The sequence below is a fragment of the Saimiri boliviensis genome, chromosome 16, assembly GCF_048565385.1.
Source record: "Saimiri boliviensis isolate mSaiBol1 chromosome 16, mSaiBol1.pri, whole genome shotgun sequence".
NCBI classification, from domain to species: Eukaryota; Metazoa; Chordata; class Mammalia; order Primates; family Cebidae; genus Saimiri; species Saimiri boliviensis.
Window position 1 is genome coordinate 60,025,842 of NC_133464.1, and position 24,685 is coordinate 60,050,526.

The following is a 24,685-nucleotide window of genomic DNA, read 5'->3' on the forward strand; positions in this document are numbered from 1 at the left end:
CGGAGTTTTGCTCTTGTTACCCAGGCTGGAGTGCAATGGCGCGATCTCGGCTCACCGCAACCTCCGCCTCCTGGGTTCAGGCAATTCTCCTGCCTCAGCCTCCGGAGTAGCTGGGATTACAGGCACGCGCCACCATGCTCAGCTAATTTTTTGCACCATTAGTAGAGACGGGGTTTCACCATGTTGACCAGGATGGTCTCGATTTCTTGACCTCGTGATCCACCCGCCTCGGCCTCCCAAAGTGCTGGGATTACAGGCTTGAGCCACCGCGCCCGGCCAAATTCAGCATTCTTTTGTGATAAAATCTGGGTCTTGCCTAATGTTTTTTATTTGTGTGTGTTTTTTTTCCAAATGGTAATTTAAAATCTTTAAAAATTTTTTAATAGTATTTCCTGTTCTTAAAATACAAATTTTCTGTTTCCTCACATCTGCTGATTCTTTCAGTGGCTTATTTCATTATACAATTTATCTTTTCAAAGTCATCTTTAGCAGTTTGCTTTCTGGGAAGGTTTATATATTATAGATGAGTAAATGTCCCTATAGGGTGGTTTTCAATTTACCTTCACTAGTTCAGAGTTTTCATTGATTCCACACCAGCTTTTTCTATTTTAAAACTTTGGCATGGTGTCCCTGTATCATCTGGATAAGATAAATTTGGACTTCCCTCTTGTTTAATTTTACTCACAAGATAATCTTTTCTGCTCATGGCTCTGGTTTCATTTCTGCTCACCTAAGGTTGTGGGCAGAGTTTTTGTAGTGTGTGCTTTGCAGGTTTATCCCTTCATGACTCACATATATCAGCTTCTAGCTTTTAAGCTGTTTTGGCTTCTGTTCCTGTTTATTGCTCTCACTTTGAATTGCTGCTTTATTCTTAGTACCAGGGAATTTCCTTTGCCTGGGTTTGAGCTTAGCAATGTTTCCTCCATTACATTTTATCAGACATTTCCATGGATTTAGAGTATAATAGTCTTCTCAGCCATCTGGGTCCATTATATTAATTGGAAACTTCCATTTAAGTCCTTGTGATTTTTGTTAGGGAAATTTGAAAACTCAGGTAATGGCACTTCTAAGACACCTTTAAGTCTTTCTTAGGTATATTTCTTTTGACCAAATAATCCTAAGATATAGAAATATTTCTTAAAGCTTCACACTGTTAAAGGATATGGTACTGATCTCCCCCTTTTTTTCCCTGGGGATGGAAATTGTGTTTTGTGTTACTTCTGAATTACATGTTTAAGAAAAATAAGATATCTGATTTTTAAATCCTTAACATGTCTCCTCCACATAACTTCAAAAGATCCTAGGTAGTCTAGAAATGTGACATTTCAACAGCAGAAAAAGTTATATGCTTTTGAATATGTTTATTATGGTGTTAAGGTTTAAAAGTGAAAGGGGGACTTAACAATAGTGACAGAGTTCAGTACATTATGTTAATTTTAATTTATTGAATTATAGTGTTGCCATTTAACACGCTTATAAAGATTACATCAAGACAGATATTCCTTCTATATTGCTGTGGGAAAAAAGTATAAAATTGTGCATATGCTATAGATGAAAATTGGAAGGGAATATTAAAAATGGTTGGATGGTGGTGGTAGGATTATGGGCAGTTTTTCCTTTAAAAACAGTTTCTTTCAATAATATTGTCATTCTTGCAGTCTTAATGTAGGAACAAGTAAATAGTATTCCTATTCTTGCTAGTTTCCAAGTAGAATGAAAAAGCATAATTAAAAAAGGAGTGATAGGTAGAGATCAATATAATTACCTTTATTTCTGAGGAAGCTTGATATTAAAGTGTGTAGCTGCAATGTGAGCCACATTGGGTCTGCTCACTAAACCTCACGTTTAACTCCCCAGTTCCAGCAACACCCCAAACCAGAGCAGGTCTCTCCAACACCTTGCCTACAATTAGAACAGGGCCTGTCTCTGGAGAAGCAAGGTTAGAACTTGTGTTCTCTGCAGGTAGGCTAATCCCAAGAAGGTAGTGAGTGGAACAGAGTTGAACTTGACCAGTTCATTCTTCCTAAATGTATTAGTCAGATAAGTTAGTTCACTTGAAGTTAATAGAGGGCCACAGAAAGTTTGAGTTCCTACCGCAAGGAAGGAGGAATCTTGAATTGAGGATAAGTTCTTAATGGCTGTATTCATTTTAGAGTAAGAATGCTATATGTATATATTGGCATTTGTTGATTAGGTCACTTGATAACGTATAATTACTAAAGTTTAATTTTTATTTTTGTTAGAATCTTCAGTATATACCTGTGATTATTTTCTGCTTTTAGGCGTTTAAAGGCAGAATTGCAGGCAAAAACAGATGACATGGTTCGACAAGCTAAGGAAATAATAGTAAGTAAATATACAATTATTAGTAATTCCATATAAATGCTTGTGATTTAACTTTTTAATTTGACATATGATATATACACAAAAAATTAGCCAAGGCATGAGTGTTCAGTTCAATGAATTATTACAAACAACATGAATACATATGCTTAGGTATAGGTATCTGTATATGCGTAAGTTTTTAGTAAGCACACATTTTCTGAAAGCCACTGAAAAAGTATTTCCATTTAGATGCACCAGTCATCTAAATTCTCATTGTAAATTATCATTATTAATTGATAGGATAGAGTAGCTCTCCTTACAGGAGTAAAGGGTCTACTTTCTTTTTTTTTTTTTGAGACGGAGTTTCGCTCTTGTTACCCAGGCTGGAGTGCAATGGCGTGATCTTGGCTCACCGCAACCTCCGCCTCCTGGGTTCAGGCAATTCTCCTGCCTCAGCCTCCTCAGTAGCTGGGATTACAGGCACGCGCCACCATGCCCAGCTAATTTTTTGTATTTTTTAGTAGAGACGGGGTTTCACCATGCTGACCAGGATGGTCTCGATCTCTTGACCTCGTGATCCACCCGCCTCGGCCTCCCAAAGTGCTGGGATTACAGGCTTGGGCCACCGCGCCCGGCCCAAGGGTCTACTTTCAAGCTTTTACCAGTTCTTACCTAATTTTAATTCTTACTTCCTGTCCTCCCTGTCCCCCAAAATGGAGTTGATAGAACCAGGGAAGGAAACCTAGGCAATTTTTTATCTTAATGCCTTATACAAATCAATGATTATTTGTTAGTTTAGGAATAAGAAATGTATCATACATGCCGGGCGCGGTGGCTCAAGCCTGTAATCCCAGCACTTTGGGAGGCCGAGGCGGGTGGATCACGAGGTCGAGAGATCGAGACCATCCTGGTCAACATGGTGAAACCCCGTCTCTACTAAAAATACAAAAAAATTAGCTGGGCGTGGTGGCGCGTGCCTGTAATCCCAGCTACTCAGGAGGCTGAGGCAGGAGAATTGCCTGAACCCAGGAGGCGGAGGTTGCGGTGAGCCGAGATCGCGCCATTGCACTCCAGCCTGGGTAACAAGAGCGAAACTCCGTCTCAAAAAAAAAAAAAAAAAAAAAAGAAATGTATCATACATAATATTTCAAGTAACATATTTTGATAATGGTTACAGATTTGCTAATTAGATTTATAATTAAATGTTTTACTAAAAATATTTTTATTTCATCTTTTAGTTTTTGCCATTGTCTGAAGAGCAGGAAAATACTTGTACAAAAGGATCCCACATTATAGTAGAATAACACCTAGCTGCCTTTTCATTTTCTTTTTTTTTTTTTTTTTTTTTTGAGACGGAGTTTTGCTCTTGTTACCCAGGCTGGAGTGCAATGGCACGATCTCGGCTCACCGCAACCTCCACCTCCTGGGTTCAGGCAATTCTCCTGCCTCAGCCTCCTGAGTAGCTGGGATTACAGGCACGTGCCACCATGCCCAGCTAATTTTTTGTATTTTTTAGTAGAGACGGGGTTTCACCATGTTGACTAGGATGGTCTCGATCTCTTGACCTCGTGATCCACTCGCCTCGGCCTCCCAAAGTGCTGGGATTACAGGCTTGAGCCACCGCGCCCGGCCATGCCTTTTCATTTTCTTAACTAATTTTCAAAGAGAAATGTTTTAAATGTTGATGAAGTCCAACTTATTACCTATTTCCTTTTTTTTTTTTTTTTTTGTAATGGAGTTTTGCTCTGTCACCCAGGCTGGAGTACAGTGGTACAATATCGGCTCACTGCAACCTCTGCCTCTGGGGTTCAGGCAATTCTCCTGCCTCAGCCTCCCAAGCAGCTGAGATTACAGGCACGTGCCACCACGCCTGGCAAATTTTTGTATTTTTAGTAGAGACAGAGTTTCACCATCTTGGCCAGGCTGATCTAACTCCTGACCTCAGGTGATCTCCCTACCTCGGCCTCCCAAAGTGCTGGGATTACACACGTGAGCCTCTGCACCAGGCCCCATCCATAAAAGATGGGGCCTGGTGCAGAGGCTCACGTGTGTAATCTTCTTTTGTGTTCTAGTTAAGAAAACTTTGCTTATGCCAGGGTCTCAAAGATTTTCTCCTATATTTTTTCTGATAGATTTATAATTTTAGGTTTATACCTAGATATATGATCCATTTTAGATTAATTTTTGCATATGGACTAAGGTCAACCTCCTGGCCTCAAGCAGTCCTCTTGCTGCAGCCTCCTAACTCCCTGGGATGGCATAGGCCACTGTGCCTGGCTCCCAGCCTCCTCTTTAATCGAGGAGCTTTGGCTCTGTGAATTGACTTAGGTCTCAACACAAGAGGCCGTAACTGTCCACTGCAATGGCTCACCAGGTTTTTAGCTACCAGATCTAGAATTTTTCCCTCTTTTACAGATCAAGCAAGATTCTGGTAGATTGCCCATCTATTTCTTTCCTAAAAACACCATAACTTAACCACCATCAAAGATACCTGCAGGCCAAAGTATTCTGATTGGCCTTTGCAGTGGATGCATCTCCTTTGCCCTTGGAGATTCAGTACTGCCACTACCTATACCACTCTGAGATCCCATCACCCCGTTGAATTTGGGTAGACCATGTCAATGACGTATTTTCTACTTTCCCTATAGAAAAGAAAGCACCCACAGAGCTCTCCTTTGAAAGAGCTTGTAAGTGCTCCATTTCTAAATGCTTTAGTGGGGGAGATAGCTTCTGGGTTTTCTCATGCGACATAGTTTGGAGGTAAGACTGAACAATGGCATGATGAGAACAGTAAGGTCATGTTTTGTACTATCTTCTGGGCTCTGTTCATGATTGACTGTTTTTTTCTGATAATATGGACTTTTGACATTTTTAGACATTGTAGAACATGACAGAAAATTGCAAAAATATATTAGGGTATTTTATGAATTGAAGTCTCATAAGGGACAGAAACCAGTGAAGTCTCCAGGTTCCTCAGCTGCATTTATTTGTGTATCTTCTTTTGAGGATTCTGCTATTATTATGACAGATTTTTCGTTCTGAGTTTTGGGTCTCTCCCTTCCAATTCTGGCAGGGGGAAAGCCCGATTTCTTTTTCTCTTATTTTATCAACATTCTTGGAGCCTCTACTGATTAGGGTGAAATTCAGTAACAAAGCATACTTTTAACTGGCCTATTTAACAAATATTTTAAATAACAAAAATCTTCATTATCAACTTCCAAAAAGGTATTCAATGTCATGCTTTTAAACTGGAAAGAGTTCTCAGGGAATTACCCAATGGTATGTACAAACCTGAACAGGCTGTACTCAAGAGAACAAATATGTGATTTATCTAAGCATAGATAAACATACTTCAACTTTTAGTGTTCAGGGTTGGAATGTCTACTGTAAACAGTAACAATGACCATCCCTATAGAAAAATTTCTAAGCATAAGAAGAAATCAAATTTTTCCAGAAAGCATTTGCTCAGTAATACCTTTGCCTTTTTATTTACAGGATAAAAGAGGGAAGAAATATGAGAAACATGCTTATAATACTTTTTTCTTCCCATATCCTTTTCCTTACCATAAAAAAAATGTTCTGTGGACTGGAATTCAAGATTCATGATGTATCACTGAAGCTGTGAAATCTTGCAGATTCACATCATGACGATTCTGTGCTTCTGGGTTGGCAAACTTTCCTCTCTGGGTATAAGCATCCCTCAACAATCCCTGACCCCTGCGTCAGTACTGCTTCTGAACAACTCACTAGTAAGCCCTGGAAAGAATGCAAACCTCTTGAATATGGTCAAATGAAACAGATTTGTGCTCTGCCAACTCTGTCTTGACTTTTGCCTACAAAATGTGAAGTACTTGAGATGCCTGAGCTATAATGTTTTTAAAACAGAAAGGCAGCTCCATCATTTCAAAAGCAGATGTAGAGATGTTTACCAAGAAAAACACTGCATTCCAACCGTGGGCAGTGAAGATTAGATCTTCCTGTTATCTTCCATCTGTTTTTGTTGCTGCTGCTGTGGCTTTTTGACTTGTTTGTTTTCATCCCTGTTGTAATCCCTGATCACACTTTGATTTTTTCAGGTTGTTGTTTCATGTATTTTGGCCACTACTTCCTGCCAAAACTATCTGCTATCTGTACATATCAACAGGGTTCTAGCAACTGTGCTCTTCTTTCTTTTTGTAGGCACTGATTCTTTTTCCCACCCACTGAGCTGATTCTGGTTGAACTCATTAAACTTTCAGTCTCTGAGTTCCTTTATTTTAATTAATTGAGCTTTCTGTCTAAATTGGCACGCTAAATCCTGAACAAGCCAGATTTGCATGTTTGGTCTAGATTGGTTAACCACACTGCAAGTCATGGAGTTAGCTTGGAAAAATATTCCAATTTCCAGACCCTTGTGAAAATCAGAATTAGCCAGAAGCACCAGTTTGTAGAATTGTGAACAAATCCAGAAAAGCCCAACAATTTGGTGGGTGTGTAGCCCCAGATGCACAGGATTGAATTAGAATTAGTTCTAATCCTACTTATGACATACTTTCTTCTATGGTCTTTAAGTGGCCTCCCCCACTAAATATGACTATGTTGATATAAACATAGATGTAGACAGAAATAAATACTCAGGAACTCACCATCTCAAGCAAAAACTAAGACCTTGACAATACTCTGCATCTAACCATGTGGTTGATTTTCCCATCCTGTCCCTCTGCCTTTGTCTACTCAAGGTAGCCATATTGCTGAATTCCATGCTAACAATTTCCTTGCCTTTAAGTCACCATAGTGCTTGCGAAAAAACAAAACAATTTCCTTGCCTTCCATTTCATATCGTTTAATTGCATGTATTTGCATTCATAAAAAGGAAATATTACTTTGGTCATTAATTTTATTAAAAACACAACAGGCTATATGTAACCTTTTGAGATTCACTTCTTAGCATTACATTGTTAAGATTCCTCATATTTTGGGGTGTTGCTGTAGTTCATTCATTTTGACTGCTGAATAATAGTCCTTTGTGTGAATTTACTACAATTTATTTATTCTTTCTCTTTTTTGAGATGGAGTCTTGCTCTTTCATCCAGGCTGGAGTGCAGTGGCACTATCTTGGCTCACTGCAACCTCCACCTCTCTGGTTCAAACGATTCTCCTGCCTCAGCCTCCTGAGTAACTGAGTTTACAAAAGCCTGCTACCACACTCAACTAATTTTTGTGTTTTTAGTAGAGACAGGGTTTTACCACGTTGGTTGGCCTTGTTGATCTTGAACTCTTGACCTCATGATCCGCCCTCCTCGGCCTCCCAAAGTGCAGGATTACAGGCATGAGCCACTGTGCCTGGTCTCATCGCTACACTTTCTATCTCTGTCTTTACATGGTCTTCTCCTCTGTGTGTTTCTGTCTCTGTCTCTTCTCTTCTTATAAGGATGCCAGTCCTGTTGATTTTAGGGCCCAGTATGACATCATTATAACCTAGCTACTCACATCTGCAAAGATCAAATAAAATCACATCGAAGATTCCAGGAGTTAGAATTTTGACATTTTATCCTAGAAGACAAAATTCAACTCATAATAGTATATAAATGTCCAAATTTAGAAGAAAAATGTCAAACTTTTCCAAATTAGTTATACAGTTTTACACTCTCACCAGCATTGATAAGACTTGGTGTTATCAGACCATTCAAATTTTTACCAGATGACTAAGTATAAAATTGCATATCATTGTAGTCTTGAGTTGTAATTCCCATTTACTAATTATGTTAAACATCTCTTCATATGTTTATTGATCGTGTGTTTTCTCTTACTGTGAAAACTTTTCTTCTGGCCCATTTTCCTATTGGGCTGCTTGCTTATGCATTTTTTCTTTTACTGACTTGCAGAAGTTCTTTATTATACCAGTGCTTTGCCAGTTTTATATATTTTGAATATCTTCTATATGTAACTGTTTACTTTCTCTAAGAAAGCAGTATTTATCAATCTTTTCCTTTTATCGCCAACTGGAGTGCAGTGACATGATCATGGCTCACTGCAACTTCCCTAGGCTCAGATGATTTCTCTCACGTTAGCCTCCCAAGTAGCTGTGACTACAGGCATGCACCACTATGCCTGGCTAAATTTTGTATTTCTTTTTAGAGATGGGATTTTTGCCATGTTGCCTAGGCTGGTCTCAAACTCCTGGCCTCAAGCGATCCACCGGCCTCGGTCTCCCAGAGTTTGGAGATGACAGGGGTGAGCCACCACACCTGGCCACCTTTTGCTTTGTTAAATGCATACATGCTATGTATCTTTGCTTTTTGTCTTTTAAGTCCATTTTATCTAATATTACTATAGATAAACCAGCTTTATTTTGATTAGTATTTTACTGATATATCTTTTTTAAAAATTTATTTATTTAAAACCTTTGCAATTCCCTATGCTTTGGTTTTCTCTCTTGCTAATAGCACATGCCTGGATTTTTTTAAATCAAATTTTTCCATTTTTGTCTTTAACTGATGAGTTTAGTTAATTTATATTTATTGTAATTATTTGTATATTTGGACCTGTTTCTGCCACTTTATTTTTTTCAGTCTGACTCATTTTTTCTATATTTATTATTAACTATTTCTTTAAATTGATAACTATATCTTCCCCTATAAGAACAAAGCTTTATGCACTCATGTCTCTTCATCTCTATGCCCCAATCCACATCATGTTATTATCTACACTGTGATGTCAGATTATTATGTCTATGAGTCCTTTTTCTTTAGTCTTAGCTATTTTTTTAAGTCAAAGAAATTTTACCAGTATACTTGGCCATCTTTATTTAACATACCTCTATCAGTATCCACTAGATTTACTCTCTTTTTATTTAAGCCTTTCATCTAAAATAGTTTTCAGTATAGTCTTTGTGTGGTAAATCTTCTGAGGACTTCTGTGCCTGATATATATATATTTTTATCATCCCCTTATTTTGGAATGGCCAACTGGATATAAAAATAGAGGATGGAGGCCGGGCGCTGTGGCTCACGCCTGTAATCCCAGCACTTTGGGAGGCTGAGGCGGGTGGATCACGAGGTCAAGAGATCGAGACCATCCTGGTCAACATGGTGAAACCCCGTCTCTACTAAAAAATACAAAAAATTAGCTGGGCATGGTGGCGCTTGCCTGTAATCCCAGCTACTCAGGAGGCTGAGGCAGGAGAATTGCCTGAACCCAGGAGGCAGAGGTTGCGGTGAGCTGAGATCGCGCCATTGCACTCCAGCCTGGGTAACAAGAGTGAAACTCCGTCTCGGGAAAAAGAAAAAAGAAAAAAAATAGAGGATGGGCTGGGAATGGTGGTTCACACCTGTAATCCCAGCACTTTGGGAGGCCAAAAAGGCAGATCCCCTAGGTCAGGAGTTTGAGACCAGCCTGGCCGACATGATGAAACCCCATCTCTACTAAAAGTACAAAAATTAGCCAGGAGTGGTGGCGTGTACCTGTGGTCCCAGCTACTCAGGAGGCTGAGGCAGGAGAATTGCTGAACCCATGAGGCGAAGGTTGCAGTGAGCCAAGATTGTGCCACTGCACTCCAGTCTAGGAAACAGAACGAGACTCCATCTCAATCAATCAATCAATCAAATTAGAGGATGATTTCTTTGCCTTTGTTATTTTGAAAATACTGTAACATTACCATGTTTTTTTCCTTTTTCTTTTTATTTTCTTCTTTCTCTCTCTTTCTTTCTCTTCCTTCCTTTCTTCTTTCTTTCCTTTCTTTCTCTCACTCTCTTTCTGTCTTTCTTTTTTAATGGAGTCTTGCTCTGTTGCCCAGGCTGGAATGCAGTGGCAAAATCATAGCTCACTACAGCCTCAAACTCCTGGGCTCAGGAGATCTTCCAACCTCGGTATCCTGAAATAGCTAAGCCTACAGGAGTGCACCATTGTGCCCAGCTAATTTAAAAGATTTTTTTAGAGGTTGGGTCTCACTATGTTGCTCAGGCTGGTCTCAGACTCCTAGCCTCAAGCAGTCTTCCCACCTTGGCCTCTGGAATAGCTGGGATTACAGGTGTGAGACACTATCCCCGGTTCATTCCACTGTTTTCTTATATCAGTTTTTGCTGTTAAAAAATCTGATGTCTTACTTTGTATATTCTCAGGAGTTATAGGAAAAAAAAAAATCTTATGTTAGGCCAGGCACGGTGGCTCATGCCTGTAATCCCAGCACTTTGGGAGGCCAAGGTGGGTGGATCACCTGAGGTCAGGAGTTCGAGACCAGCCTGACCAGTATGGTGAAACCCTGCCTCTACTAAAAATACAAAAAAAATTTAGCCAGATGTGGTGGTGGGCACCTGTAGTCCCTGCTACTCAGGAGCCTGAGACAGGAGAATTGCTTGAACTCAGGAGGCGGAGGTTGCAGTGAGTTGAGATTGTGCCATTGCACTCAGCCTGGGCGACAGCAAGACTTCATCTCAACAAAAAAAAAAAAAAAAAAAAAAAAAAATCTGTCAATCTGACTTCAGTCTTCTTTTTGTGATGTTCTCTTTTAGAATTCTCTCTGCTTCCTTGAAATTCTTTTTTTTTTTTTTTTTTTTTTTTTTTTTTTTTAATCATGTCTTGCTCTGTCACCCAGGCTAGAATGCAGTGGTACAATTATAGCTCACTGCAGCCCCAACCTCCTGGACTCAAGTGATCCTCCCACTTCAGCCTCTTAAGTAGCTGAGACTAATGGCATACATCACCATGACTGGCTAATTTTTAGAACTTTTTGTAGAGACAAGATCTCACTTTGTTGCCTACACTGGTCTTGAACTCAACTCCTAGGTTCAAGTGATCCTCCTGCCTTGGCCTCCCAAAGTGCTAGGATTACAGGTGTGAGCTACTTTGTCCAGCCTTGAAATTCTTAATTTTACTGTAAAATGTTCTGTTGTGGATTTTTGTCTTTTCTTATTACCTTTTTTCTATAACCTTTCTGATCTTTCTTTCATTTTTTTTACAATTACCGAAGACTATCTCAATTTTTCTTAAAACATTTCTTCCTGTTCATTTTTCTTATTTCTAGAATTCTTATTACCTGGATATTAGTACTTCTGTCTTCCACATTAGCTAGTTTTTCTTTATATTTTATACATCTTTGTTATTTTCTTCTCTCTTCTGAAAGATTTCCTCTACCTGGTCTTCCAAGTTGACCATTTGTTTTGTAGCTCTATTGGTTTTGTTATTTATCCATGTGATGTGTTCACTTCAACTGTGATATTTTACATATCTAATATTTCCTTTTTATGTTTCCTTGGTCCTATCTACATTGTCATTGTCTTCTTTTATCTCTTTTTGTATATTTGTTAGGCCAACATTACAATATTTATTCAACTGTTTTTATATGTATAGTTGGATTCTGTAATCTAAAATGCTATTTTTCATTTCACATAGTTGTGATTCTGAAATCTGCTACTGTGAATTCATGTTTTCCTGAAGGTATATGCTCCTTTTCTAGGGGACTTATATACGGAAAGGCCAGTCATAATTAACTCATTCCCAGTCAGCCCCAGTTACTTCTGAGGGTGGGAATGGATGAGGCCTAAGGGGGAGAAACAAGCCAGGGCAAAGAAAACCACTGTCATTACTCTCTACCTTACAACACAATGGGGTCACAGCTTCACTCTGTCTTTCAGGGAACTCAGCATTCAGAGGGACCTTGTCGGGCTGTCATTTGCCAGCTCTGGGGGTTTGGTGGGAAGGGGAAGTGATACTCCAAGGTAATTTGTCCTCACCTCAGGCACAACTGTTGAATTTAAGGTTGTGAATGTGATTTGATGCCCTTACATGGTATCACTGGGAGACAAATCCCCAGATGATTATCCATCACTGGGCACTATCTGCACGAATACTCTCCCCCAGTGGGTACCAGGAAATCCCCCCTTTCCAGAAACATCACTTTTTCAAGAATTCCCCTATTCCAATCCCCTCCCTTTACACTTCTTCCCCTTTGATTCTTCTCCTTTCTTTTCTTCTTGAGACATTTAAGAACCTAATGTGTGTCGTGTACTAGGTCCTGATTCTGACAGGTGTGAAAGCAGATGTGCTTGAAGGATAAGAAAAATAGGCTGGGCATGGTGGCTCATACCTGTAATCCCAGCACTTTGGGAGGCTGAGGCAGGTGGATCACCTGAGGTCAGGAGTTCGAGACCAGCCTGGCCAATCTGGTGAAACCCCGTCTGTACTAAAAAAATACAAAAACTAGCCAGGTATGGTGGCGCTAGCCTGTAATCCCAGCTACTTGGGAGGCTGAGGCAAGAGAATCGCTTGAACCCTGGAGTGGGAAGTTGCAGTGAGCTGAGGTCACACCACTGCACACTCTAGCCTGGGCAACAGAGCGAGACTCCATCTAAAAAAAAAAAAAAGAAAAGAAAAAGAAAAATAGGAATAGAAATGGAGTCAAGATTGTGGAACTAAAGACAAATTTGGCCTCCTTTTCCTGGCAGCAAAACAAGGAGAGGGCATAGCCTTTTTCTGAGGTGGAGCCCATCAAATGGTGATGGGAAGGTGCTGTAAGCCAGTGGTTCTAATCTTGACCTCTCCTTAGAACCACCTGAGGAGTTTAATAAAAATCCCAGTGGCTAGACACATTTAATTGGTACAACTTTGTCAACTATGTGCCAATTAAATTGTCATCTCTTGAGGAGGTGAGCTCAAAACTATATATATACTTTTTTTTTTTTTTGAGATAGAGTCTCACTTTATTGCCCAGGCTGAAGTTCAGTGATGCCATCTCAGATCATTACAATCTCTGCCTCCCAGGCTCAAGCGATTCTCATGCCTCAGCCTTCTGAGTAACTGGGACCACAAGCATGTGGCACCACACCAGGCTAATTTTTGTATTTTTAGTAGGGAAGGGGTTTCATCATGTTGGCCAGGCTGGTCTTGAACTCCTGACCTCAGTTGATCCACCTGCCTCAGCCTCCCAAAGTGCTGGGATGACAGGCATGAGCCACTGTGCCCAGCCTATCTATCTATTTATCTATCTATCTATCTATCTATCTATCTATCTATCTATTTAATTCTCCAGGGAATTCAATATGCATCCAAGTTTAAGAACCACTGTTTGAATGTGCAGGCAACTATCAGGCTCTGGATCAGGAGTTATGGGTTAAATCCTGTTATGGGGACAGGTGTGGTGGCTCATGCCTGTAATCCTAGCACATTTGGGGGCTAAGGTGGGAGGATCACTGGAGCTCAGGAGTTCAAGATCAGCCTGAGAAACATAGTGAGACCAACAAAAAAAAAAAGAAAAGAAAAGAAAAGAAAAGAAATTTTAAAAATGCCTATTATGAGTTGAATTATATTCCCCAAATTTCATATGTAGGGGTTCTAAGCCCTACACCTCAGAATGTGACCTGATTTAGAGACAGCATCTTTACAGAGGTAATCCAGTTAAAGTGAGGTCATTAGGATGGGCTGCCTAAGCTGCCCAGGTTTGGGTCATTACGCAGCTCTAAGCAGACTAACACAAATCCTGAGGTAGCCACATAGCCATGTTTCCACTATGTGCAATAACCTTCCTGAGAAGGTGTCACCATCTTATCAGAAAAACGATGTTTAAACTCTCCTTCCCAGGTTACCTTATTGTTTTTTATTTTGTTTTTTTGAAACAGGCTTGCTCTGTTGCAGAGGTTAGAGTGCAATGGCACAGTCATGGCTCACTGCAGCCTCAATCTTTTGGGCTCAAGCAATACTTCCACTTCAGCATCCCTAGTAGCTGGGACCACAGGCATGTGCCACCATGCCCAGCTAAGTTTTTTATTATTGTAGAGCAGGGTCTCGCTGTTGCCCAGTGTGGTCTCGAACTCCTGAGCTCAAGCAGCCCTCTCTCCTCAGCCTCCCAAAGTTCTGGGATTACAGGCGTGAGCCACCGTGCCCAGTCTTATTGAGAGGTTTAAATGGGCAAAGTAAGTGAAAGCGTCTTGTACAGAGATCGGAAAATAGTAGGTGCTCAGTAAATGTTTGTTAAATCTGAGTCTTTCCTGCCTGAACAAAGGAACTTTTTCAGTTTAGCCCACCGTGGTCAGTTCAGTAGCCTGAGGATGCAGGCTAGTGCAGCCGGATCCCCTCTAGGGCTCCCAAAAATGGTGGAACAGGCTTTGCCCGCTCTGGTAAATGGAAAGGGAAAGGTAGCCCTCTTTCCACGCTGTGCATTGGTTTAGGGCACCCCAGACGCTTTTCATTCAGCCTTGTCTTTGAAGCAACTTTTGAAGTCGGCCACTAGAGGGCGGACTGTCTCTATAATCCGCAGCGGCGCTCGGCCGCGCAGGCTGAAAAAACGCGGGAAAAAACGCGGAGGGCAGCTCGGGCCGCGGTAGGTGCTCTCGCCCCCCGTTAGCCTCCACCCTTTTCGCAGCCGTTTCCAGGCAGTAACCCCGGGCGGGCCAGGTCCCCTGCGTGCCCTGACGCCCAGGGTGCTGCTTCACTTGCTCTGAACAGATCTATTTTTCCTCCCAGGTGGGTAAAGTAAGGCTCAGAGACATTAAGCAACCGGCCTAGGGTCACACAGCTGTGGGAATTAAATCCAGGCAGTGACAGATGTCTGCCTGACACCAAAACCAGCAAAACACTTGTGGTCAAAAGGAGCCCTGATGCCCAGCTCTTCAAAAGAAGGCGAGTGACTTGCAGACCCACTCAGAGGCCTAGCAGGAGAACCTAGCAAGGAGTCAGGACAGCCCCTGCTACCGTCCCTTCTCTCCCCGGGACCCTGCTGCCGCTGCCTCGGCCCTGAACCACGGCTTGCCTCCGCTGGTCATCTTCTTCACTGCCCTAAGCTAGTCTGAAAATGAAGATGTTAGAGTAATTCCTTTCGTTTTTCTTCCCATTAAAAAAACAAAACAAACAAAAACAAAACAAAACAAAACAAAAAAACAGTGGTAACTGCATGTACTCGACTGCTGGTGTCTACACTGCGAGGCAGTGGCAGAGGTGTTCCTATAAGACATAGTGTTTCATGCCAGAAAAACTAACCAATTTGATGTTCTATGTCACTGAACTTGTATTTGAAGGCAGTCCAGGGGATATTCTCCAACTGCTTCCAGCAATCGCTCCTCCCTCCCTCCCTCCTTCCCTGTTAGGCAAGGCTCTGTGCCGTGGCTATGGAGAGATGGCCCCAGCCACACGTTTTCCATAGGACAGTTGTGACACTCTCAGGAGAATGGTACCAAGAGCACGATCAGAAAACCCTTTTTTTTTTTTTTGAGACAGTCTCACTCTCACCCCAGGCTGGCTCACTGCAACCTCCACCTCTCTGGTTCAAGCAATTCTCTTGCCTCAGCCTCCCAAGTAGCTGGGATTACAGGTGCCCACCACCAGACCTGGCTAATTTTTTACATTTTTAGTAGAGATGGGGGTTTCACCGTGTTGGCCAGGCTGGTCTTGAACTCTTGACCTCAAGTGATCTACCCACCTTGGCCTCCCAAAGTGCTGGGATTACAGGTGTGAACCACCACGCCTGGCCAGAAAACATTCTTTATTTTTATTATTTATGTATGTATTTAGAGATGGGGTTTGGCTCTGAGACCCAGGCCAGAGTGCAGGGGCATGAACGTAGCTCACTGCAGCCTCAAACTCCTGGGCTCAAGTGATCCCCCCACCTTAGCCTCCCGAGTACCTAGGACTACAGGTGTGGGTCTTCACACCTGGCTAATCTTTTTTATTTTGTAGAGATGGGGTCTTGCCATATTGCCCGGGCTGGTCTTGAACTCCTGGGCTCAAGCGATTCTCCCCTTGACTTCCCAAAATACTGGGAATGAAAGATGTGAGCCACTGCACCCTGCCAGAGAAGTCTTTCATGAAGACCATGCTCCTGCAGTAGATGCCAGTTCTTCCTGGAGTGTGTGTTGTTTGGGCGTGGCAATTCTTTTTAAGAGGATTAAAGTGATTAACATGTGGGGAGTCTGGGATTCTACTGTGCTGAACAATCCTGGCCCTGGGGACAAGGCCCTTGGCTTCTGTGTATATGAGATAAGGAACTGGGCTCCTTCCTGGCTCGGCTGATCTCTCATGTCACATGCTGGTGTCATGAGCTACCACAGCCTTGAAATTCCTCTAATCACTCTCCTGCCTGCACCAAAGTTCATAAGGCATAATGCTCTTCATGTGCAAAATGAATGTTTTAAGACCCCTGGAAAAGAGAGCCCAAGGCTGTGGCAGCCTCTTTCCCCTCCTTTCTGTGGATTTGTTCTTTGGTTTGGTTTGGTTTGGTTTTTTTGAGACCAAATCTCACTCTGTCACTCAGCCTGGAGTGCAGTGGTGCAATCTCGGCTCATTGCAACCTCCACCTTCTGGGTTCAAGCAGTCCTCCTGCTTCAGCCTCCGAGTAGCTGGGATTACAGGCACCCGCAACCACACTCGGCTAATTTTTGTAATTTTAGTAGAGCTAGGGTTTCACCATGCTGGCCAGGCTGGTCTTGAACTCCTGACCTCAGGTGATCCACCCACCTTGGCTTCCCAAAGTGCTGGGATTACAGGTGTGAGCCACTGTACCCAGCCCCTCTGTCCATTTGTTCTATAGGTTAGAGGACGGAAGGAACCCAACTGCCTCTGGAGCCCTCCCTTGGCCCTTAGTTCTTCCATCTCTGCTGAAAGATTTCACCACCAACTATCTAAGCAAATAGTATTGGGTGCCGTGGAAGAGTGAGACATGAAAGAGCTGCTTGTGAATAAAAGTCCTGGCTGTTGGACGCGCCGGCTCACGCCTGGACCCCAGTGCTTTGGGAAGCTGAGGTGGGCGGATCATGAGGTCAGGAGATTGAGACTATCCTGGCCAACATGATGAATCTCCATTTTTACTACAAATGCAAAAATTAGTCAGGCATGGTTGCTTGCACCTGTAGTCCCAGTTACTCAGGAGGCTGAAGCAGGAGAATTGTTTGAACCTGGGAGGTGGAGGTTGCAGTGAGCCGAGATTGTGCCACTCCCCTCCAGCCTGGCAACAGAGCAAGACTCCGTCTCAAAAAAAAAAAAAAAAAAAAAAAAAGTCGTGGCTGGGCACAGTGGCTCACTCCTGTAATCCCAGCACTTTGGGAGGCCGAGGCAGGTGGTTCACGAGGTCAGGAGATCAAGACCATCCTGCCTAACACAGTGAAACTAAAAATACAAAAAAAAAAAAAAAAAATTAGCTGGGCATGGTGGCATGTGCCTGTAGTCCCAGCTACTCAGGAGTTTGAGGTAGAAGAATCACTTGAACCCAGGAGGTGGAGGTTGCAGTGAGCCAAGATCATGCCACTGCACTCCAGTGAGCAGAAAGTCCATAGAACAATTCCTTTGCCCTGGGTAGGGTCAACTGAATCTGATCCTCAAGCCCCAGCCTTTGGGATCCTTTCTTTGTCCTTATTCCCAGATAAGCTCCCTTTCCCCAGGCTTGGTGCCCGGTGTCGTGACCCTGCCCATCCAAAGCTGCTTGCAAGAGCAGGGAGGGCCGGGCGCGGTGGCTCAAGCCTGTAATCCCAGCACTTTGGGAGGCCGAGGCGGATGGATCACGAGGTCAAGAGATCCAGACCATCCTGGTCAACATGGTGAAACCCCGTCTCTACTAAAAATACAAAAAAACTAGAGGGGCATGGTGGCGCGTGCCTGTAATCCCAGCTACTCAGGAGGCTGAGGCAGGAGAATTGCCTGAACCCAGGAGGCGGAGGTTGCGGTGAGCCGAGATCGCGCCATTGCACTCCAGCCTGGGTAACAAGAGCGAAACTCCATCTCAAAAAAAAAAAAAAAAAAAAAAAGAGTAAGGAGACTGCAGCATCACAGGCAGGCAGGCAGGCGGGTGCTGGCTGTACCCTCCACAAGCTCTGTGAATTTGTGCAAGTCCCCTGGTCTCTGAGCCCAATGTCCTCATCTGTAAAGTGAGCACAACAATATCTAGTGCACAGGATTGCTTCAAGGCACATGAAGGAGTGGATATGAAACACCAGCACATAGTACACAGTAAATAAAAGGTAGGTATTTGTTGTAGAGTGTCACCATTCCAGGTGTACTGCAATTTTACAGGCAAAAGGTCTAGTCAAAGGAATGACCTTACACAGTGAATTGAAGACCATAACCAGGAAGGAAAGTGTGTTTAAAGGGATTGGTCATCTTTCTACTGCCATCACATGATAGCAGCAAGAAAAGCAGGTTTTATGCTATAATTTTTTTATTTTTATTTTTTTATTTTGAGAGGGAGTCTTACACTGTCGCCCAGGCTGGAGTGCAGTGGCGCGATCTCGGCTCACCACAATCTCCACCCCCCCAGGTTCAAGCAATTCTCCTGCCTCAGTTTGCTCAGTCTGTAATCCCAGCTACTCGGGAGGCCGAGGCAGAGAATTGCTTGAACTTGGAAGGCAGAGGTTGCAGTGAGTCGAGATCATTCCACTGCACCCCAGCCTGGGCAACAGAGTGAGACTCTGTCTTAAAAATAAAATAAAAATGCAGAAACTAAATAAATAAATAAGAACAAAGGAATGCAGAAACGAGCTCACAGAGGTGAAATGACTTGGTGGGAAAAGACAACCCCAGGGGCTGATTCCTCTGGATTCCAGGCTCCATGCTCTTTCCGCCATGCCCTCAATTGCAAGTGTGTAATACTGACAAGCTTAACTGGACCACAGAGAGCCAGAGTGTGTCATTGTCATGCCATGTCCCAGTGCAGCTTTTCTGCAGGAGCATGTCTTGCATTTGACGTGGGGAACTAGGGCGGAATGTGGTTCTTGCCCACAGCATTACTTTCCAGCCAGCTTCTCTGGAACACATGTGCCCCATGCCATGGACAGAACCAAACTCTTGATCTTACCCTGCCCCTCAGCTCCTCCTCCAGCCTTTCCCATGTATTTGGGGTACAGGATACTCCCAACTGTCTACTTCCTCCTTCTGGAAACCTGTTGCTTCCCACTCCCTCCCCCCAAAACCCCTTGCTACCCTGTCCTTATTCTTCCCCGAAGAAACTGTAGCTTCATCCACTCCCTTTCTACTGCCCTCATCCTGCGACCATTTTCATTTGTTTGACTTCAGCTTGCCTTAGAATGACAGGGGGAGCTTGTTAAAACTCCAATGACAGGACCCTCCTCTGGCACCCCAGAGTTTCTGAATCAGTAGATCTGGAGGTGGGGCCCCAGAATGTGGATTTCTAACAAGTTCTCAGTGATGCTGATACTGCTGTTCTGAGGTCCACCCTTTCACAACCTTGATCTAAGTGACTGTAATAGCCTCCTAATGCCAGCGAACCTCCCTCCAATCCATTCTCTATACAGTAGTCCAAGAGATCTTTTCACAGTCTAGCTGGATCTTGTAACTTCCTTGCCTAGAACCCTTCCTTGCCTAACCAATGGAAGGAGGGAGGGAGACTATGTGTGTCTTCTATCCCAGTGCCTTTTAGATGCTGCACAAAGCTCCCTTGAAGTTCATGCCATCAGACTGAAAACCTGCCTCCCTCCTAGTTGCTGTCACCTGCCAGTGCCCTGGTCATTCCTCCTTGTCTCTTAAGGACTTGGGCATTGGCCTCACTGCCTTCATTTTCACGATCCACTCTTTGGAGAGTGATCCATTTGACACCTTGGCCTCTCGGTTCCTTGACCTTCACGCCTCACATGGTCTTGAGCCTCCTACTCTGGATGTCACGTGCTTGACCTTTTCATCGCCAGTGACCGTGTCACCTCTTATTCTCACTTGCAAGCCCCTCACTTCCTGACTACCTTGTCCTCTTTCCAGTTTAGTGGCTCTATTGCTCCCACACCAGCAGTTATTTAATCTTATGAAGAGCAGTGATTCATTGGCCTTGTGAACAGGTCTCAGTCAATTTAGGAAGTTAATTTTGCCAAAAATAAGGATGCACACCTGGACACAGCCTCAGGAGGTCCTGATGACATGTGCCCACAGTGGTCTGAGCACAGCTGGTTTTCTGCATTTTAGGGAAACTTCTAGAGAGGTGGCATTTTGGGGTGGGAAAGACCTAGGTTTGAATCCCAGCTCTGCCATGTTAATGGAACAACCTCTGAACCAATGTCCTCTTTGGTAATGTGGGACACTGACGGCGACTTTAGTCTTATAGTTAGGATCAAGTAAGAGCATTTATACAATTCAATAAGCATTTTTCAAGTGCCTATTGTGTGATAGTGAGATAGAAGACTAGCAGAACTTGTTTTCTGGCCACAGTCCTGCCAACCAAAACAGAATCTAGTCCAGAAAAGATAAAGTGAAGAACCTAGTCAAAACCAGCAGATGGGAACAAAAGCAATTCCTAGCTGCCCTCTTTGCTCATTAGCATAACGCACTCCCAGGAGTGCCATGACAGTTTACAGATGCCATGGCAACAGCCCAAAAGTTACCACCAAGGGTCATTCCCTGGCAATGACCCAAAAGTCACTGCGCCTTTCCTAGAAAGTTCTAAATAGCTCACCCCTCAATTTGCATTAATCTCCCCTTAATTTGCAAGTAATTGAAAGTGATTATAAGTGAGTATAAATACAGTTGCTGAGAGCCCATAGTTTGCTGACTCTAGGCACACTACCTATGAGTTAACCCTGCTCCACAAGAAGCAGCACTGTTCAGGAAAAGGTTGCTATCTAACACCACTGACTTGCCCTTGAATTATTTCCTGGGCAAGGTCAAGAACCCTCCTGGGCTAAGCCCCAGTCTTGGGACTCACCTGTCCTGTGCCTTCTGGTGGCCACAAAGGGAAGAAGATAGTGAATGAGAGGAAGTGACCAATGTGGTGTTGAGACTGCAGAAATGGCAGTGATCAGTGGCAAGATGGCAAGACAGTAGCAATGAACAAGGAGACCAAGTAATAAGAAAGACTTGAGAGAGGGAGAAATGGTGAGACAGCAAGATGACAAGACAGTGACCAGTCAGATGGTGAGAGGCGGCAATCAGAGAGAGGTGGTGGTGCAGCAGTCAGTCAGGGCTGTAAGGATCAAAGCTGCAGACAGCTGGAACTGTAACCAAAGGTTCTTTTCACAGCCATCATCTTTCCTGGCAGATGGTGGAGCTGAGTGGATGGACGAGCAGCCATAGCACAGGGATCCAAAGCTCTGACTGGGAGGCTGCAGGACCGCATGTCAGTTTCCTCACAGCAGCCAAGCCTGCCTGTGCCAGGGAAGCCTGGGGAGCAGACCTTCACCTCCACCCCACGTCAGAGACCAGGTGGCCCCATTTTGGCTCCTGTGGACAGGTAAGTATCCCTTTTACCCCCCAAATATCAGGTGACCAAGGAAAATAAGGCCTTTGGCTTAGACAGTCAATTCAAAGTCCCCCATAGCACACCTGATCACATCCCTATTGCCCCTTTTCTAGGTCATTTCTTTTCTAACACCATTTTATTTTTCTGTCAGCCATTTTATTTTGTTTTCTACCCTGAAATATATTTTTTCTTTGCAGTTTTTGCTTTGGCTCCCTGCTAACTGTATTTGGGCAGTTGTTTAAAGCTGAACACGTGGTTATGAAGCTGAACACTTGGTTATGAGAGGTCCCCTGTTGTGTTGACCCTGGGATGCCAGAGTTATGTTGTTCTGTCGCTCCAACTTGGTCTATGGGGTTCACTGTTGATCGCCCTTGGGATGCTCTGGGATTTCTGGCATTAGGACTCACCATTAGGATGCCTTTTAGGCTATCAGAGAAAATTCAATTTTGGCTTAAGGAAAAAGAAACTCATTTCCTATTGCAACACCATTTGGGTCCAATATAAATTAGAAGGCCGAAAGATTTAGCCTAAATATAGTTCTATAAATTATACTATTTTACAATTAACATTCAAAAGAAGGAAAATGGGGAGAGGTCCCTTATGTACAGGCTTTCATGGCCCTTCACTGATTCAATGTTACTTCAAGGCACGGGGAGATGGAGGGGATTAAAAAAAAAGGCACTAGGAAGTCATGCCTAAGGGATCCCCTCCTAGCTGCTTCCCTTAGAAGGCCTACTCCCTCCCAGAGCCTCCTCAGTCTCCCAATTCTGAGGGGTCCTGCCAGTTCTCTAACACAGGATTCCACCCCAAGGTCATCAGGCACTCCTCCACCTATCCAACTAGCCCCAGCCTAAACCTTCTGCTGCTGGAGAAAGTAGTCCAACCAGTACCCCCAGAAATGTGGCTCCACATCAGCCCCCGAAGTCAAAGCTGTGTCCGTTGTGGGAAGTAGCTGACGGAGATGGGGGGACACTTAGAATATACATGCCATTTTCTATGTCTGATTTGGCTTTTTGCAAGGAAAAAATTCTGCCAATTTTCAGAGAATCCATGAAAGTTTGTGGAAGAGTTTGTTAACTTGACCATGTTCTTTAACTTGGTATGACTTGTAAGTATTGTGGTCCACTTGCTGTACCATAGAGAAAAAGCAGAGGAGAGTGTCTGGTTAACCCTGTCAATTATGATAAGGCTAGAGATGTAATCCAGGGTAAAGATGAAAATCTCACTCTTTCTGGGTAGTTTGGTTGAGAAACTCAGGAAATATACTAATACAGACTCAGACTGCCTGGAAGAGCAAGCTCTCCTGGGTATGCATTTTATTACTCAGTCTGCTCTGACGTTAGGAGGAAGCTGCACAAAGCAGCAGTGAGACCCCCAATCACCTATGAACCAATTCTTAAACATGGCCTTTAACGTTTATACCAGTAAAGACGGGGCAAAAATGGAAAAGAACCAAAAAGAACAATTACTGGTGATGCTGTAAGCACCCTTCTACCTCAGGATTACCCAGCCTCAGAAAGTGTCTCAAGATTGGTATCTGGGATGCCCAGACAAGAGCATCCAACTTACCAGCCCCTGGTAATCAGCAATGAGAAGGTCCTAATCCCTGGTGAGAGGAAAACGCTCTCTGTCAATGTTAGGACTAACCTTCTTCCAATAGTTCCAACAAGCTACCTTGCTCAATCAAGTTAAGTTTGGAGGTCCCAGACCCTTGATCCAATCGACCGCTTCCCACAGTGGCAGACAAGCAGCCACCCAAATGTTTTTCTTTGGTGTCTCTGCTGCTGGGTAACCTCTCTGCCAGCTCAGGGACTCTGAGGTCTCCCTTTTAGCAATGGATTTTGCCTCTTCCCTTCCTTATTTGATGCTACAAGATCCCCTTCCCTGCCTTTTCTTGTCTTCTATACCGATTGGAGCAAACAATATTTGTCAGGTAGACAGGTCCCAATTTTATAAATAACAAATCTAGCTGTCTTGTATAGGTCACTTCATTTTTGTGATGCGCGTTGTATCTAGCATAGTATCTACTTGGCTTAAAGACTGGACATGGTGGCTCACACCTGTAATCCCAGCATTTTGGGAGACGGAGGTGGGTGGATGACCTGAGATCAGGAGTTCAAGACAAGCCTGGTCAACATAATGAAACATCATCTCTACTGAAAACACAGAAATTAGCTGGGCATGGTGGCATGCGCCTATAGTCCCAGCTACTCCAGAGACTGAGGCAGGAGACTCACTTGAACCTGGGAGGCGGAAGTTGCCGTGAGCCAAGATCACACCACTAGACTCCAGCCTGGACAATAAGTGCAAAACTCCGTCTTGAAAACAAAAACAAAACAAAATAAAACCAAAAAAAATTGGCCTATAAATAAAAGAACACTCATAAATTAAACAAATAAGACTAGTCTTAACTTGTTAGTTTGAAGGGAATATTGTGTCCTATAAAACTTAACTTCAAGCTTTTTACCTAGATAAAATACTGATTTTCATAGGCTTTAGAATGGTTAAAATGGCTTTAAATGTTGAACTTTTTGTGTAGTTTGCAATCTTAAAATTGGCTGGGCATGGTGGCTCACCCCTGTAAACCCAGCACTGTGGGAGGCCAGTGCAGTTGGACTGCTTGAGCTCAGGAGTTTGAGACCAACCTGAGTAACATGATGAAATCCCATCTCTACTAAAAATACAAAAATTAGCCGGGTGTGGTAGTGTCTGTAATCCCAGCTACTCAGGAGACTGAGGCAGGAGAAACACATGATCCCAGGAAGTGGAGGCTGCAGTGAGCTGAGATTGCACCTCTGCACTCCAGTCTGGGTGTGGTGGCATGCACCTGTAGTCCCAGCTACTTGGGAGGCTGAAGGGGGAGAATTACTTAAGCCCAGGAAGTCGAGGCTGCAGTGAGCTGATATTGCACCCCTGCACTGCAACCTAGGTGCAATCTCCGCTCACTGCAGCCTCCACTTCGTGGGCTCAAGCCTCCTGAAGTGTTTCTGTTACAGGTGTGAGCCACTAAGCCTGGCCCAAAATGTCCATTTCTTGCCTCAGCTCTGGAATCAGTGATTATCCAAGGAAGCCCTGGTTCCCTTTAGTGACAAATTGGATTTTGTAACCACAGTCACAGAACTGACCACCTCTCTACCTGGGAGCCCTCTCCTCACGTCCCTCACATCTTCATGTGATCCTACTTTTCTCCAACCCTTGACTTTGACTGTCTCAGCCTTTCGACAA

General features: G+C 43.5%; 1 long non-coding RNA gene across 4 annotated transcripts in view; it reads left to right on the forward strand.

Moving 5' to 3' along the window:
* The window catches only part of LOC104649968 (uncharacterized), a 64,880-nt gene that overhangs the window by 25,652 nt on the left and 14,543 nt on the right, over positions 1-24,685 (forward strand). For 2 of the 4 annotated variants that reach the window (XR_012514369.1, XR_012514367.1), the window contains 2 exons: positions 2,283-2,346; positions 21,260-21,451. This is a non-coding gene — a long non-coding RNA (uncharacterized LOC104649968). Of the gene's footprint in view, positions 1-2,282; positions 2,347-21,240; positions 21,452-24,685 lie in introns of all 4 variants that reach the window. The other 2 variants (XR_012514368.1, XR_743717.3) reach the window with 2 other exon arrangements.